This window comes from Takifugu flavidus, chromosome 21, assembly GCF_003711565.1.
Source record: "Takifugu flavidus isolate HTHZ2018 chromosome 21, ASM371156v2, whole genome shotgun sequence".
NCBI classification, from domain to species: domain Eukaryota; kingdom Metazoa; phylum Chordata; class Actinopteri; order Tetraodontiformes; family Tetraodontidae; genus Takifugu; species Takifugu flavidus.
The window spans coordinates 10,754,825-10,770,009 of NC_079540.1; the positions used below are offsets into that span (position 1 = coordinate 10,754,825).

Consider the following 15,185-nt stretch of genomic DNA (forward strand, 5'->3'; position numbering starts at 1 on the left):
TTGTTGTGTCATTGTGTGCAGTGCATTGAGTTTGTTTCTGAAATAAATGGTTAGATCTTTGAAGTATTGTAGTCAGTCATCACCAACAGAATCTGGTGAGAGCAGTAGAAATAAAAAATAAAAAATCTTTGTACATAGATGCAAAAACCCTTCATTATTTCTGAGTTTCAGGCCTAAATTTGGAGATATTCTGATTTTTTCTGCAGATCCTCTCCGGTTCTATCAGGTTGAATAGATATATTCTCAGGTCTTTCCAGAGATCTTTGGGTTCAGGTTGAGTCCCGTCCAGTCAAGGACATTCACGGGGTCGTCCCTCAGACTCAGAGGTGTCAGGTGTTCACAGCTGTGTTTCACTGACAACTGGTCATGTCTCTTACCAAGACTTGGTTCCCAAATCATTTTATTTAAATATTAGTCCAAAACATAACATAATGTAAGAATTTAAGAGTATGAAAAAGATTCAACTTTACATTGTGCATCAAGATCAAATCCAGGATTTATGAGCAGATCCAGCAAGGCCTTTTATTCCAGTAAAATACTGATACACACAAACAGATCTCATTGAAGACACACAATCCAAAGCACAATGTAAAACATTGTAAAATCATGTGTCACTTTAAGTACAAGTATAAAGAGTCATAACCTTCATCATTTACCAGTCATCTGTTTTTAGACTTTTACGACTGCCCCCTTCCGTGACAAGGAGAACGTAGCAGAAAGCAGAATGTGCTGCACCACCGTCCATAAGGTGAGGAAGCAGAGAAAGTGGAACTGCAGGAACCAGTTGCACCGGTTTCAACGTGGACACATCAAATGTTGGATGGATGCACACTGACATTTCTGGGAGTTGCCAAGAAGAACATCCTGCATAGAGCGCCAGACGTTTTGCAGTGTAGGTGAACACCCAACTACTAACTGAAAACTCTTTCACTAAACATTGAAAAGGTTCCTGGTATAGAAATTAAAGTTTGTTCCATGCTGCTGAATGTTCAGTGTTCAGAGTGGAAAGGTTTGATCCAACTTTGTGGAACTCCCTGGCTTATCCAAACATTTATCTAAACATTTATATCAGAATTTAAGTGTTTCGGATGCGTAAAAAATCTTGATTTCCTAACAGGATTATCCATACCTCTGGTATTCTAGCTAGCAAATCTCAAAGATCTGCCTGGTCCAGCTGTGCTTTTTCTCTTAGGTTTCCCGAGTGTTTCCCTCTTCCCCGTCCATCTTGTCAGTTATTTTTCTCTGTGTCTGGGCGCGGCTGCTACCTGGTCTACTCTCAGCTTCTCCACGCACCATTGCAACTCATTTATGATCAGTGTTGTACCCCTGCCCATTGGTACCTACCTCTACTTGACAGGGTCTGGTGTATAGTTTGGAGGCTTTCCCACTATGGCACCAGTAGAAGAAAGAGGACATTCTTTGTTTGCACAATGAAATTTCATCCACCTCAGCTGCTGCAGCTTTACCACTATGGATCAACCTGTTCTCTAGGCTTTTGATGGTGATACTATAGCTGAGGAGGTACTTTTTAGCACCTACTCAGCTGGGGTTCCAACAATGTCAAGTAGGAACTATTATGTTAATACCAGTCTGATAATGGTGTGATTGAATCCGGGGCTATAAACGCAATATCTACAAAAGCTGGCAACTGGCGAGCAACGGGAGGGAGAGTGGTCTCGGCACAGCCACTAGATTCACATTTATGCAGATGGTAAGATGGGAACAGATGCAATTCTGCGATTACAAAACCTTCTACAAACCTTGAATATAGCAAAGAACACCTGATAATACACATCAGTGTTTTTGCTACTGAGTCAGTTGCAATACTTCAGTAGTAGCCTTAACAAGCATTAAAACAGGAGCATTAAAAGCAGCATGAGAAATGTGCAGGGAAAGTGCTTTTTGTTGTGTTTTTGTGGTCTTCAGCACACCTAGGGTCTTAGGGAATAAGACAAAATAGCAAAGGAAGCAGTTCAGAGTATCACTATTGAAAGAGAAATTAAATGATCCAAGTCAGAAGACAAGAGCGTTGACAACATTGACAGCAGAACAGTATAACTGGGGTCACCTCCTTTGTACTGACAGAAAAGAGCAAGTAACAATGACAATGTTAAGAATTGGGCACAGTAACTTAAACTTTTCGTATGGAGGCAATATAGTGACGAAAGGAAGTTGATTATGACTGGACTGAGGAAAGTGGCGTTACAGAAGACTTTAAACCATTAAATACGCAGAAGGTTTTAGTGTGTTGTCTGCTTGAAGATCCTTCACTACTAAAATCCTTAGAGACACCTGCTCAATAGGATTAAAACCCCATCCTCTAACTTCCTCTATCCTTTCTGTTGTCTCCCCCCAAGTAAGATGTATCGGTGGAATCTATAGCAAATCTGCTAGACAAACACCTAAAGTAGATGTGTCCTCCGACAGTTAACGAACAGAATGTGCAGTTTAATAATCCGACTCAAAGATGGAAGGCGCTCACCAACTCGTATCCTTCAGTCAGTCATTAGTGGCAATCAACTCGTTTCTTTTAAACCAAACAACAGAGGCAAAACGTTCAGTTGAAAAGAAAGACATTTTCTCTTTGAAAAGAAAGGAATTTTCTCTTTACCTAAAGAAAGTTTTCTGTCTGATTCAAAAATGACTTTTTCACCACAACGAAAGAAAACATTCTGATGAAGGGTGACATTTGTGTACGAGTCTGCCTCATTTGCTTTATGATACCTTTGGTAAATTAAATTGAAAAGGGCAACTTTCACAGCTCCATGAGATGAAAAACTGCCTTTTTTTCCAAAGTCTGCTCAGAAAACAAACAATTACATTCTTGACTGCCCTTATTTACTCCATGATTGAGCAGTGCATGCAGACAGGAGCCACAGATTAATTAAGTCGGGCCTGAAAACCCTTACTCTTAGTGCGCTGTCACATTGATGGATGGCTGATTAAAGTCAATAAAATGACAAATCAGTATACATGAACAAAGCAGTAAAAACGAGAAGGGGGAAAAGAAATAAAAGAAAAGCCACAAGTGCAGCTTTACTGTTGGCGAGCACAGGAGCTCTTGTGGTTCCATTGGTGCACAGTGAGAAGAAAACCAAGTAATTGGCAACAGAGGAGGCTACGAGTGCCGCACATCAGGCGTTTTGTTTGGCTTGTGCATCTTATGATGAGGTTTCTCATTATGACTGCACACACTCAGGTTGGACGCTACTGAAATATCACGGTTAATTAAAATGATGGGCAGCCGACTTCTACATAATTATTGTTCGGATCGGAGATGTGTTCTGAGTCCATAAATCCGCCCGTTTGATGACGACAGCACCTCTTCTGCGTCTCTCGTCTCCAACTGCCACCGCTGTGAAGAGCATCAAAGACTTCATTTAGCTGCCCAAGCAGAGCAGGACGGATGCCGGGAGAGTGGCGGCTCACCAGGATGTTTTCACTCACATTTATCAGCTGCTTTTCACATTTAGATAGTGAGATTCCTAGCGTGTTTTTATCTGTGCTTTTCCCTCACACAGGCAGACTTACTCGTCACATGCTGGGAAACACACAAAATCCTCAAATCTATCATCTCTGCCTTTGTTGTTTTGTCACACTAGATTAAATTGCATCAGTTCAGCAGTACAGCCACACTTACGTTGAGTACAGCTTCAGTGTTGTCGTCAGTAAAGGTCAATTCTAGTCCCTCGTAAAAATGATGTGGCATCATACACGGTTCCTGCAAAATCATGACGAAAAATGACATGTTTAAATAGCTATTTTTGATTTTTACATCAGTCAATAATGAAAAATCTCTACTTAAATGTTTCATTTTTTTCCTTTTAACTAGGAACAGGCCAAGGGGACAACAGTCCCAACAGAAATGCTCGGGTCAGCCTTCTCTAGCTAGCATGGAACGTCTTCCCAGGGAGATGAGGCGTCCGGATAGATGACTGAATCAGGTGACTTCACAGTCTGCTCCAAACTCAAGTGTGAGCTGAAGGTCAATGCGAAATGAAGCTACGAGGCCAACATCATCTTTAGAAAGTACAGACAGAATCCTAAAGTCATCAAACTTCCTGCAAGCCGACTGTCTGGTAATTCTGTAGATAGAAAATACGAGCAGAACCAAAGATGGCGGCAAAGTAAATAGCTCAGTGGCCTTTTGCTCGGGTGGTTTCCCGCTTATGTGTGGTGAATTCACGAGTTTACTTCTAATGCTTTGTTCTTCATCGCACGGTTGACCAACACTGTAATTAAAGAACCAATCGACTTGTGAGTTTCCTTTGCCAGTTTTTCCATTTTTGGTCTTTTGCTCGGGCTCCACATGGAGACATCAGAGATCTGTTTGGACATCCTGATAATAATGAATTACAATAGTCCAGCTGGAGGGAACAAATGCTGGACTAACCTTTCAGCACCATGTTGGGTCAGTCATTTCCTGATCTTTGCAATGTTTCGCAAAAATGACAAAAAAGAGAAATCTCTAAAAGTCCATCTTGATATGCGAGTTGAAAGCTGGATCTGGGTGAAAAGTTACTCCAAGATTCCTAAAAGGGAGATGAGTGATATAGAGTGATAATGTGATCTGATCTATCTGTGAGAAGTTTAGGACGAAACACAATGACCTCACTTTTGTCTGATTTAAGAAAGAGCCTGGCCACCTTCCGTTGGCAACCTCGAGTCCACGCACGATTTGCCCGATAAAGTCCAAATGATTTGGGTAGTGTGAGTTCAACTGTGCACATCTGCCGCCCTGCACAGCTGGAAGAGGTGTTGTTGTTCCTCTTCTCGACCAAGGACAGCAAATGCTCTATGATCTCGATAACTGTCAATATTAAACTTCTGATGTGGTATAAATGTGGCCAATCAAGAAGTGAGCGGCCTGAGGCACGAGGAAGAAGGCGTAAATAAAAACAAGCGTGTCCACGCTGCCTCCAGGTTTTTCTCCAAAGTCTTTTTGTTAGTTTGGGATCTTTCCGGTCTTGTGTGTCCTCTTCCACTTTGTGTACTTTCTGGTTGTTGCCATGTTTCTTCTGTCTTTTTGGTAAGTTTGCAGTGGAGGAATTTTGAAGGAAAACCCCAACAAAGTCACCTGCGTATGTGCGTGATGTGAGTTCAGGTCAGCTGGGGTCAGTGGAAGGAGGGGATTGATCAGTGTAAACTCCACTGATGTCAAGTCCATGAAGAATTTAATAATCATCAATAATAATGAATGAATAATAATCAAAATATGAACTGAATCCGAAAGATGGATTGCAGGGGAACCCAAACACAAAGATATCTGGGACCAGTAATGCAATGTGTACAGTTATGTGCTGTTGTGCCCCAAAAAATTAGCACCTTGATTTGAAAACCAGTTAAGTTTAAAGGAGTCAAGCAGAGAAGGGAGACGGGGCAAAATGGGCAAGGCAGCATCCTTGGTAGTTGTCTAGTTGCTCACGGTCCAAACAATTGTAACATCAAGGAGAAGGAACATGAAAAACTGAAGAAATACCAGGATCTGAGGTAGCACTTGGACAGGGCATGGGGAGTAAAGACAAGGGTGACCCCCAGGGTCAGGGGTCGTCATGGGTACTGGTAGTTTAGGCTTATGTTGCTGTTATTGGTTGGTTAGTGGATTGTCAACATCAACAAACATGTCTTTAGAAACAGAAACCAGTTTATTGCTGTCTAAGGTTATGAATTCCATCCATCCATCCATCCATCCATCCATCATCCATCCACCCATCCATCCATCCACCCATCCAGCCATCCATCATCCACCCACTCATCCACTCATCCATCCATCCATCCATCCATCCATCCATCCATCCATCCATCCATCTATCTATCCATCATCTAGCCATCCATCCACCCACCCACCCATCCATCCGCCCATCTATCCATCCTTCCATCCACTCATCCATCCATCCATCCGTCCACCACCCATCCATCCATCCATCCACTCATCCATCCACCCACCCATCCATCCATCCATAGATTTGTTCTCCTACTGTCTTTTTGGTGTTTTGCAAATAAAATGTTTCAATATGTTCATAAAATGTTGTAATTAGAGGTGGAGGGAAAGTGATGATCATTATGGTGGCCTCATTTAAAATGTTGCTGCAGTTTGTCTCCACAAGCCGCCTTAATGGACTTTCTAAACAGTGGGAGTTGTTGATTTGCAGGAGGTAAAGTTGATCTAGAAGAGGTCTGATGGGATTTCCTCACTGTGCAGAAGCCATCAGTGCCTCCAAAACATCTAATGATCATTGCTGGATTATAAATCAAATCCAGTGCTAATCAAAATAGTTTTAGTGTCATGTTAGTATTCACTCATGTTCCGGGTGTGTGTTCAGAATCCTCCCTGGTTCCTCCCAGCTGTGCTGCAGGATGATGGCCCCTGCCGCTCCACACTCATTCATATGAATCCAGCAGAACCGCGGTAGTGTGTCACCACGTCTTCAGGCAGGAGCCACGCATGCTTCTGGCTTTGATTAAACTCACTTTGAATTCCTCCGTATAGATTATTTAACTGATCTTGACCATCACCGGAAATGAACAGCAGTTCCTCCTGCGCAATTTTAGGTCAGTATGACCTATTCCTGCGGTTCCTGTCTCAACACTTCGGCCACAACTGGAATCCCTCTGAAACTGGAAGATGAGGCACATAAGGTGAATCCTGAAATAAAGTCAGGGCCCTCTCTCACTTTGAAAAGTTTAAAAGAGGTTGCGGATTCTGTGAAATCACTCTTGGTAGCAGAAAAGAGAGCTGGAGGTGTTAATTTCATGGGTTACGTCTTAAATTGAGCTTTGCAATTTTCTCCTTGAGTAGATTAGAGGAAGGTCTCACTGTCCTCAGGTAAGGCGGCCCTCTCCTCCCTCTGACTCATCACATATTGATTCCTTCCACTGCTGCTTGACCCTACTAACCTCTCCACACTGCTGTGCCCCTACGGCTTTGCAAGCATAACCTGTTTACAGGGAAAGATTTGGGGCACATGGGGAACTGGGAGGGGATCCCTGTGGGAGAAAAGTGTGAAAATCCTGCACCGTTGCCAAACGGGCTCTGCCCCTTGGCCCAGTTGTTGATGACGTACAGCTCGGATCTCACAGCGAGAGCATAATCTTTAACCTCAGGCTGAAATGAATTTCATTACTTACATTTGCCAGAAGAGAGTTTGAGCCACTGACAGAAAAATCTGTGGAAAACAGCAGAAGGAAGGACGTCAACGCGTCTGTGCTATTGTTTCAACAGTCAGTCGGTAATAGCAGCTTTCCCCGATGAGACCTCATCTGGACTCTAAACACTTCGCAGGAGAGAATTCTGGGAATCCAGTCATTTATGGTGCACTAAACTGAACACAAACTTTTGCTGCAAAGTTGCAAAGAGAAAACGAGAAGCTTTGTTTTCTGATCGGCGCCCTCACTGGGCTATAATTCCTAATTAAATTTTCTCATTGAAACCTCATTTTGGAAAGGTAGAGAACGACACTCTGCATTGTAATTGAGTCAGAAATGAGCAGCCGGTGCACTGAGGCGGCCTGCCTTTTAAAGAATAATGGCATCATTTGTTTTCTGTCCATTAACAAGCAACACGCTTTTATTAATTCCTCAATGTGGTTTTCTGCATCTTCCTAATTAATTCCATTTTGTTTTTCCCGCTAAGGAAGCTTGTGCGGATTAATGATGTGGAACAAAAATGTTGTTGCGACGCTGATGTGCTTCATCCACATGGGGTGAAATTTCTACCATTAGATACAAACTCCTGATGACTGCAGCTTTTGGCAATATTCTTCATCTGAAGTTTCCTTTTCTATGTGATAGATTGCAGCTGTAACTAATCAATATTAATGTAAAAAAGGAAATTATCTGACCACATTTGTTAATTAACATTAGTTCAAACCATTTGGTTGCTAACATGCTCACGTGGAGTTGGTCTGCTGTTGCTCCGGCTCCTGTTGTGAGACGGTATTTTTCAGGATATATTAGAATGAAGGTATATCCTTAATTAAAACTAACAAACCACAGTCCTGATGTCCACGTAGAGTTTCATTCATCGAGGTGAAGGTTATTTAAAGCTTATCTCAGTGAGCAGCTGGATTTGGTCCAGTTCACTTCTCACAGCATTAACGAAGCCTTGTCGTCAGTTGCCCTCTGAGATGAGCTTTGGGCGATCCTTATGTTTTAAAACAGGAAGTAACGGTCAGAAAATAACGAACTTGGAATCTTCCGTTTCACGTGTGAAACTCTTAACTTCACTCTCACATTAGTTCGGTTTCGATGCCTCCATAGTCACATACGGAGCACAGACCTGCATAGAGACAAACAATGGAGGACATTGATGGGCTGTTATTGGCTGCTTGTCACAGCAAGGACAAGAAATTTGGTCCAGAATAGACCGAAGGCAGCCTGGCTGTTTAAAAATGGTGGGCAGCTGATACCATCAGTGGAAACGTTTCCTGTGTGTGTGTGTGTGTGTGTGGTGTGTGTGTGTGTGTGTGTGTGTGTGTGTGTGTGTGTGTGTGTGTGCTGACAGAAAGGCTTAGTGATTGCGATGGTTCCTCGGGGATTTTCTGTATTTGCATTTTCAAAGGTCTGAAAGAAGCACATGAGAACCTTCGTGGTCTCCTCGTCGCTGCTCCTCCTGAAGCGTCTGCTCACCTTATACTTATGTATCATTTATGCTGCTTAATTCACTCTCACTCATTTAAAAAAAAAATGTTGCAGGGATTTAAATTCTAGTAATGGAGTTCTTAATCTGCAGCCACTAAAAACAGAAATAATGAGGTATTTCCCAAAAATAATGGCCAGCTCGCTGTGAGTCAGGCTAGTAACAACTATAATTGATGTGTAATTGAGCTAATGCTCGCATCTTGGAAGCATCTTTAGTTAAACATCCAAACCAAGCTTCTTTTTCCCAATGTTATGCATCTGGTTTTGCTTAGATCAACCATTTGATAGGTACAAGGTGAACCAGGAAGTGAAGAAAAAGAAAAGAGTTCTGGATTAAAAAGGACAAATTGTCATATTTCTCTATTGATAAATCAACATGTGGTGTGTAGCAGTGGCCTGAAGATATCAGGACTCACTTTCACTGACCATAAAGGAGCTAAATGTGGAGATGGTCATGTTCAGAACTTTAGGATTCAGAAGCAAGTAGGAGTTTAATACCTACTGTCCAGCCCTTTCTACATTGTCTTCATCATGATGATGATGATGATGATGTTAATCATCATCATTGTCATCACCAACATTGTCCCAGTTTTAGGTCACTGACTTGTCTGGTATAAAACATCAATGCGAATATTTTCCTCTAGCTGCTCTGCATATTTACCACCTTTGGCCCTATTTCTGTTTGATGTTTAATATTTAGATAGACTTCAAAAAAATGAAAAATGCATGGTCCCGAAGGACTTTCATGTCGCCAGCAAAGCTGTGCAAGAGAGCATGAAAAGGCCCTGGTGCAGAGAACACAGGCATCAATGGCAATTAATGCAAGTGGTGTCTCAGACAAGGAGGCTAATGAGTTTTAATATACATGCAGGTGAGGGAGAGGCGAGCTGCTGAAGCCCTTAATGAACCCATGACAGCCTAATTAGCCACAATTTACAATTCCAGGACTCTAATCAGATGCAGTAAAATGCTGCCACACATATTCGTATGAATGAGTCGTTTAAAATGCTCCAATCTGCTGCCTTGATTGATAATTGCCCATTATAGATAATTGTCTCTCTCTCGCTCTCTCTCTCTCTCTGATGTTTTAGCATTCCGAGCTACATATTTTTGTGGTGCTTCATGTATTTGACACCAATTGTATACGTCTACGAACGGATTGCGAGTTTGGCTCTACAGATCTGTTGTCAGTCACATAGTTCTTTTACAGGCAGAAATTTGAGGTTTTCTTTATGTTGACCAGAAGATTGTGTGTCTGATAGTTCAGTTATCTTGAGCTACATTTAATGTGCGACGATTCTGGGATGGCTTCTGTCTTTAATGGACCTATCCAGAACGAGACATTACGCCCTTTGAATTTTTATTCAAGAATGAGAGCCATCCATAAGAAAACAAAAATTAGAAGAGGCTTTTTTTTCATAATCGAATTTGAGAAAAAAAAGTCGAAAAAGTAAATTTTTGAGGGTTTTTTTCTCGCATGGGTGGCTGGAATACGCTTCCATAACTTGGCTCGCTATATACAATCCACGTGCGGGGTGGGCGTGGCCGCTCTTTCAGGCAATCATGATCATTGTTCTGAGACAGACGCACGGATGATGCGCGTATCTCTCGCCCAGCACAGCAGGACTGGCAGGACGTCAGGTCGTGGGTTCACCAACAATCCAGCGGACAGTTGCTGCAGGCCCATTACAGCAGCACTTTCATGGAATGAGCAAATTATTGTAGAGTTGGAATTTTGGGGGATTATTTACATCGTACTCTGCTTGTGTTTGGCACACGGCTGGTCGAACAGGTGGCATTATGTGGGGGGGGGGCAAGATGTTCTGCCACTCAGCTGCCTCCATTAATTCAGTGGCAACACAAGACATGTCTTCATGCTGGTCCTTAAAGTGGGTGTCAATGACATTAAAAACCAATGATCAGAGGAGCTCAAGGAAGATTATTTTTGGGCCACTGCATTCAGAATGCTATAGCAACGTCAAATTCACTCGACTCCATTAATTTCCCATCTGGTCGAGGGACTACTGTACGGAGAAGGGTATCCCTTCTGTGGACAATTTCAGAGCACAATTATTTGGTCTTCGTCCAAATGCACGAGGCTCCCAACCTCCTCGCATTAAATATTGCTGACCGTCCATTTCTGTGGTCGCTGACTCACTATATCATGTGACTGTACCAATTTTGGCCCCAGAATCACTCTGACCAAACAGGCAGCGGGTCAGTGGGGGTCAGAGGTCAGCACGGCTGTGAAGTCGGCAATACCTGTAGATGGATACAAAGCGAGGAGAGAGGCACAGTTAGTTCTCAGGTGTTTCTCCAATCATCTTTCAGAAAGATCTCAAGTCATCACCGTGGATTGAGTTCGGTCTTACTTAGGTTGATCCCAAAAGGGGGTTCCACAAGGCTCCATTCTCGGCCCTCTTTTATTATCTCTGTATATTGATAATGTTATTCTTCCCTGTACAGTTTACAGCCACTCTTAATGCAGCTGCTAACAACCTACGATCCGCCTTTATTTTATTTAGACTTTTCATAATTTCAACCGTCCTTTTTGATCTGGTACCAAACTCAGTTAAACCCAGGTGTATGCTATTCACAAGGCCCCACAAAAATGACTCCTTGTTATTTATCCTCTCATTGCATCGTGAACTAAGTGAAACCATCGAGTATTACAAATACTTAGGATCTGGCTGGATTCCATTTGCATCGACTCACTATGAGATTTCGCGCCAGAATTCATTTGTTGTACCGAAATAAGAATTGTTTCTCCTCACATTGCAAAAAGATTATTGCGCAATCCTCTGTAATGTGTTCATGCATATGAATAACACATCGTCAATACTGAAACCTCAAGATGCAATTTGTCATAGCATCCAACTTTTTACCACCGTAGCCTCATTTTCTTCTCACCACTGAACTTAATAAAGTTGTGGGGCCCTTTCTTGCCACCTGCATAGAATAGTACTGGTTTTATTTATCTATGAAGGAGCCTCTTGGGAAGCTTCCATCATATTTTTCCTCACTTTTAAATTGCTGCTTCACCGGATTTCAGGCACATTCACAGTCTCGTATCAGTCTGAATATCCCTCTTGTGAACATGTCGTGGACCAAGCATTCAGCCTTGTTCTTGCTAGTCTTAATCTGCTTCTCTACTATATCTTGCACTTTTATCTTTCTATACTCGTGTATTGCATTGATGTATTGGATCTGTTTATGATCTGTGTTCAACTGCGGAGCATCCTTGAAAAAGAGTGCTAGCTCTCAATAGACCTGCCGGTTCAAATAAAGTCTAAATGAAACGTGTGCCAGCAGAGCGTGCCCTGGCATTATTTGGCCAAATGTCACGTATTCACCTGAAATCCTGTAGCCTGACACAGATTAATCGTCCTCATTTCCTTCTGTGGGGTTCACATCTTTTGAAGTATTTCTTGCTTTTCTGTTATTGTTGTGCTTTGTAAATTCCACTTGGTGAGTGAATCCATTAACTTCCAACAGCTACCCTGATTCCAAGCCTCATGATCAATCAAAGGTCTCCAGACAAAATGGGTTTTTATCTGACACCTTGAAAGAAAGAGTCTGTGTGTGTGTGTGTGTGTGTGTGTGTGTGTGTGTGTGTGTGTTGGGGTGGGTGGGGGATGGGCTGCAGTCTGAGCTGAATTTTAATGGGTGTCTGTTACAACAATGAAAACCCACATTTGTAAACAAAGGAGCAGAATTAAGGCTTGGAATATTCATCCTTTTCCACAGGTACTTCTCCAGCCTTCAAATATTTATTGAGAACATCATTTTTTATTTTTTTTTATCATTGACCTGCATTAAATCCATCTGAGGGATTAAAGGCAGCTATTAAATCCAAATCCACTGGTGTTTACTGGAGGATGATATGAAACTTCAGCTGGAGTTTGGGCTTTAGCACTTTCATTTTGATCTTGATGGTATTTTTTGATCCTTCAAATAAAGCCACAAAAGCCCCCCACCTGCTCACAGCTAAATTAATCTGAAGTTTTCTTCTTATTTTGGGAATTTGGTATTGTGATTTTATACAACTTTAAGCATCTTTGTTTGCACCCTGTTATGCAGGCTGGATTTCCAGGGGTCACTTTTGACCAAATGAACGTCTCTCATCTCTTTTCTTAACCACTTTATTCCTCTCCGGGTCACAGGGAGGGTCCACGTGAAGACAGGTCCACCCATGGGTGGGTCGCCAGTTCATCGCAGGGCCTATATTTGTTCTGCCTCTGCTCTTTAAATTCTATGACTCCAGGATCCACCCAGCCATAACTGTCATTGTCACAGATGATTCTGTTGTCCTGTCCCTGCTGTCCCCTGTCCCTGTACACAGCATCACAGCTCAGCCCTACAGGACTTTGTGGAGTGGCGTAGAAGACAACAAGAACAACTTTTGACCGTCTGCTCAAGATGCCGTCTAACACCGAGGAAATCCTCAGAAGGGGCCATCGATGGCAGTATCTCCTCAATAACTCAAAATCTTTTCCATTCAACAACTGAGGAAGCCATCTTTGTCTCCAGGGCTGTCCAGCAACTTAATTCATGTCCCAGAAGCACTTATCAAACTTTACTGAGGGGTATTTTTGTTGTATTTGTGTGTTTATCTGTTTCATTGATGTGTCTGACATGTGCTACCTTTATTGCTTCTTTCATACTTGAATAAACTGTGTTTGAATTGAACTGAATTGATTTGAATAAACGTTCCTGTTGGATATTTGAAGTCCAAAACAAAAGTCACGACTGTGCTGGTTTATGCTGCGCTTTCACTGCTGGTGTCGGCTCTACTCGACACTACTTAACTGGACACCAGGGCAAACTACACACACGTGCTCTTTCTGTTAAAATAAATCCACACAGGGTCCCCATTGCTGCTAGCATGTAAACAACTCATTCATTTCTGATGATAAAAGAGCCGAGAGTACAAAATAAACATTCATCAGTCTTAACGGAAATCATGACACAGGTGCAATGTGCAAAATCCAAACTGGAGCAAGAAAATACAATTTTAGCATGCACACAGGATGTAAATGTAACATACAAACACAACCTTTTAAGCAAAAGTAGGTTTGACAGTAATAAAACAATCCAAAATGCAAGCGGAGGACGCGGTTGACGCCGGTGGCTAATTAGCCAGCTCATTAGCTGCATACTGGAAACAAGGAAACGTTCTAAATATATTCAGTTGTTCCACCTGAGCTCAACATTAATATAATAAGTAATGTAAAAATGCTGAAAGTCACAGAAATCTCTGACCCTCAGTCTCGTTTCCAGCAACTTCATGGCCAAGTTGAGGCAACCCCCGCCAGTGCTGTAAATAGCATCGATTTGATTAAACTTTGGTAGTTTAAAAAAAACAAAAAAAAACAGAAGAAAACTTACAGTCCTTCCCGTTTTTTCTACTTTGATACTTTCCTACTTTGGTTTGAGTTCTTTTAGCTTTTCACATTCGTGTCCACTGGTAGCTCTGGGCCCCCTCTGGAGGGCCACACAGCTAAAGATCGGTACCTCATCATTGGACTGGGTCTCTCCTCAAATGTAGCCTCTGTTATTAAATGAACATTTACGAAGAGCTCACTGCCACTGATGTTTGAAAGGAGCGACTCTCATGACACACCTTTGACATCAGAACCAAGCCCAGTCAGAGCTTTTCAGTGTTTGGAAGGTTTCTAAGCCAACTTCTAGCATCTGAAAGAAATGGCTGCATTTTTGGAACCCTGACATAGCAGGAATCATAAAACACCCCAGGTACCAGGTACCACCAGGCACCAGGTACACCAGGTACCAGGTACCACCAGTACCACAGGTACCAGGTACCCAGGTACCACCAGGTACCAGTTACCACCAGGTACCACCAGGCACAGGTACCGCCCAGTACCAGTACCAGTTACCACAGGTACCAGGCACCAGGTACCACCAGGTACCACTAGGTACCTTTTATCTACCTCCACCTTTATGTGAAAATGTGACATGAGAGTGTGTGGCATAAGAAAGGAATCAAAGCAGGAACATAATATCCCCAGTGTGTGGAGAGGGGGTGGTGGGGGGGCACCTACAGAAGGAAAAGCAGGAACTGGTCACTGAACTTAAAAAAACTGATTGAAGACAGGATCGATATTTTAACGCTTGAGCTGGCGGAACAATCTGACAACTGGGGAACAGGAGACATTGGCTCAGACAGCCCCCCCCCCGCAGGTGTGGCTGCTACCGACCAGAGCCAGGACGTGGACAGGAAAACAACTGAAGCAGAACAATTTGATCTGATTAGATTTTTAATGTGATGTGCAACTATGAAATAATCGCTTAAATCGTTTTCATGGTATTTTTCTGGAAGAGCGTGAAATCAGCCTAATGTGATGTTGATAAGTGTGGTGATTTATCCTGATTTGGTTGATGAAGTATCTCAGTGTTGACGCTGACTGATTATGGAAATCAACGCTAATTTGTTTTTGAACGCGGGCCACTCCCCCCCACAACCACTCCATGAAGGGCAGAGGGACGCACCCACCGTAGCTCATGATGTCACACTTGTAATGCAA

The 15,185-nt window shown here is 42.5% G+C and overlaps 1 long non-coding RNA gene across 1 annotated transcript; it reads left to right on the plus strand.

Moving 5' to 3' along the window:
- The first annotated feature begins 727 nt into the window (after window positions 1-727).
- LOC130518309 (uncharacterized) lies at window positions 728-4,261 on the plus strand. The gene is made up of 2 exons (XR_008947988.1): window positions 728-896; window positions 3,833-4,261. It is a non-coding gene; the product is annotated as an uncharacterized LOC130518309 (long non-coding RNA).
- Window positions 4,262-15,185: the final 10,924 nt, after the last annotated feature.